Below are 3855 nucleotides of genomic sequence, written 5' to 3'. Positions count from 1 at the left end.
GCAATACTTGAATTAACAAAAAGTTTCTTACATCAGCCCCAACATTTACTATCGGCGGAAATGTTTCTTTGTGACAACAGCTCGACGCATCTTTTACCCAAATTTTTGCAGACTTTCCGAGTTGTCGTCCCCAGTCGGGAGCTACCATTTCTGATTATTCTGACACGGCATGAATGCAGCAATGATGAGTGAAACGGATGGAAACTCAAAGTTATAAGGAAACATCCATATGTTATCGTTCATCTACGTCCGCATTTCTGAGCCACTGTTGGTGGAAACATTGACATCTCAGCCGTCCCCCTACGAGTGTCCGGTGTGGATCAGAAATGGCGGCAGTGTCAGAGGTCGACACACACCAAGTCCTCTGCTGTTTTCTTAAAATAAAAAAACAACACACCGAAACATTGGTCTTTCATACACTGGTCTATTTTGAGATCTTGGGCTGTTTGTTTTGCTTCTATAACCTGTCTTCTTTCAGATCAGTGGAAAGAAAACATCCAAAATACACATTTAGATGTTTGACTACAAGACACTGAACCCCAAATTGCTCCCTGTGCTGCGCATGGGTGTGTAAATGTGGTGTGAATGGTTAGATTAGATGATATGTAGATGTCCACTGCCATCAGTGGGAATGTCTGTGTGAATGGGTGAATGTGACAAACACTGTGAAAGTGCCTTGAGTAGTCAGAAGACTAGAAAGGCGCTATAGAAGTACAAGTCCATTTAACATTTACTACACTTTACCTGTTTGCGCCTGTACATCATTCAAATGTACTCTTTCTTTTTCATCTTTTATTTATGCGATTTTGGTTTTCTAGGATTCTTTTGTCTGCTCACCTGTAGATCACTTGATGTGTATGAATTGTGCTATATGCATAAACTTTACTCATAGATTTCTCCCAAATTCAGTTCAATTCAATTTTATTTATAGTGCCAAATCATAACAAAAGTTATCTCAGGACACTTTACAGAGTAGGTATAGACAGACACACTTCCAGTAACTATAATAATATCTATAGTAATGTGAATATGACTTATATGTTATGGCAGTTAATACAGCAGAATAGTAGAAACAAGCACAGCTAAGGTTATAGATTATAATAGCAGCAGGAAGCGTCATGCAGGACCACGGCAGCAGGCACCACCACGATTCACCACCAGAATTCACCAAAGGTTAGCATTAGATAAGAACTAATTTGCATATTTCAGAGAACTTGTTAATCAAAAAAGAATTGTCTTCATGTCAGTAACTAACTGGGGAAGTTTCAGGGTGATATATATTCATTAAATAAGTTAATCCCACTCACCTGTAGTGTTTTGCAAAATGCATGAATTGTACAATCCGTATCTTCAAAGGAGGGTTTTCTCAAAATGAGTTTTTCTCACTCTGAGGCAGAAATCTCCACTTCAGCAGCACTTACAGACACCAAACTTTCCAGTTTAATCCAGTCCATAGTCTGAAGGTTTTTGCAGAGGGCTTTGTTCATAAATCCTTCATAGACTGATTTATAGAACTTTTATTCTTAAAAAAACATGACAAAAATAGATTTTCTTTTAATGGCTGCTGTACAGTATTTTCTGATTTCTGGACTAATAAAAATAGATTTCCCTCTGTGAGCACCTTTGACTCTAATACGTCAACAAAACGAAACAGGAATTTTGAACCTGGCTTTATCCATAGTTCACATCTCTGTTCTAGAAACATGTGCAAATTTGCACATTTGTAATAAGTTAACGCCTGGCTTGCATATTTAAACACAACTGGGGATGTCTCAAGGTGATATATATGAATTCAAGGTTTTACCCTGTTCACTTGTACTGTCTCCCATTAACGTGTTATCTTGAACTCTGCATTTCCATACATCCAGGATTTCTTTTTCCGCAGCAAAGCCCTAAAAACCAAGATCAGATCTTGGTTCTTTGACAGAACCACAGGTCGCTTTATTAAATTTTCTAATGTGTATGGTTTGAAAGTGGCTGTGCATGAGTAAAATGCACTGTAATTGTAATTTCCCTTTCTGCAAAACTCTGATCTCTGGAAATTTGCTGCAGACTCCAGCACTTATGAACAAGCTACCAAATCCTGTTTAATCCAGCAGCAAAGCAGTATGTCTAATGTTTAAATGTAGTGTTTTTAAGGTGTGCTTCCTTATATCTCACTGTATCAAGTTGTCCTCACCATTTAGTTTCAGGAAAGCTGAAATTATCCGCTATAAACATGGACGCATTCTGAGCCAACAGGCCCCTTGGCACAGACATGTAAGAGACCCCCCACTCTGTCTACGTAGGAACAAGACACCCAAATCTTTTTGGTCATTTATGACACTTATTTTTAGACGTTTTATTCCATGGTCATTTTACATCTCATCTCTAAGTGGTCGTTTTATGTCTATTTTCAGTCATTTTGTATCCCTATAGTATTTTTTTTTGTCTCTTTATGGTCATTTTGTGTGTACTTGTGGTCATTTAGCATCTCTGTGGTAATTTTGCATCATTTTAAGGTCAAGGTCCCTGACCTCATGGGCCACTGCCTGATAGGCCTGTTCAGTAATCCATCCATGGCTATAAACACCAAGATACTTGCACTATTATCTATTGTCTCTGTCCCTGTCAAATAAATCATAGCATGGACATACTGTACAGTGGGTAGGAGATATAATGGACACAAATGAAAACAGTTTTCCTTAAAGAGCATCATGCGTTTTTATGAGGCTAGTTAGGTTTAAAGGTTAAATCTGTATTTCTTATAATAAGATTTGTACAATACAGATAACTCTTTAAAAAAAATGTTTGCTAATCCACCACCATGTTTGGAGGGCAGTTTAATCGTCTTTTTATTTACCACTACAGTCCTTAACATGGACGTGAACATTTTTGCCGTTAATGAGAGACACTGAAAAACGTATGAGCTCAGACAGGCGCTAGACAGGCAGATAGATGGAGATGGAGAGAGCGAGAGTGAGGAAGATAAAGTGAAGCTAAGCCAGGCTCCGAGGGCCGGCCAGTGATTAAGGGATGGGAGGGATGAACACCAGCTACTGAGGGACTAGTGTCTATCTGTGTGAGTCCATGTGAACTCAGGGGCTGAGGAAAGAGCTCAGGAACAAGAACCCACTGTCATGGTATCTTAGCAACCGTCTCTGTCTCCCAGGTGACAGGCACTGACATCACTTCCTGTTGTGTGTATGTGTAGTGTGTCCAAGTGTAACCCAGCCCCCCCCCCCCCCCCCCACACACACACAAACTGATACGTGAATGTGTCATGAACGTACGTGCGAAGTTGAGCAAAGTTCACGTGCGCTTCTCTTCCCCGCCCGCCTCGGCTCCGCAGCTTCAGTGCTCACCATGATCCCAGTTTGCATGACGGGGAGGAGGGTGTTTGTTGGTGTGCAGCACTCAACTCTCTCGGATGCAGTGTGTGTGTGTGTGTGTGCACGTTTTGAAAGCAGACTGTAGGCATATATGTGAAGTCTGTGCCATGTGCGCATGCGGTCAGCCTGATTGTACGTTATGCCAAGGGAAACATGGCCAACTGACGCCATCTGGTAGGACTACTTGGCACAAGCGGAATCTCTATGGTTCCACAACATATTGGAGTAGTTAAAATTAACACTGTGACACTATTTGGCAGGAAAAGACACTGAACTATCTATTACTGTGTCTATATCAGTCTCTCTCACCTTGAGGGTCCGAGCTGCATTCACACAGGAGGAGGCAGGGCAGCTATCACTGACGGCACCACGCATCGACAGCAAAACCTCGTCACAATGATCTATACGCCATCATTTTATTTTATCCTCTTAAAACAACTTCATCAATAATAAGAAGAAAGAAAACTAACAAAAAAGGTAAAAT

The sequence above is a fragment of the Echiichthys vipera genome (genome assembly GCF_963691815.1).
Source record: "Echiichthys vipera genome assembly, chromosome: 17".
NCBI lineage: Eukaryota > Metazoa > Chordata > Actinopteri > Perciformes > Trachinidae > Echiichthys > Echiichthys vipera.
This window is presented reverse-complemented; position numbering follows the sequence as displayed.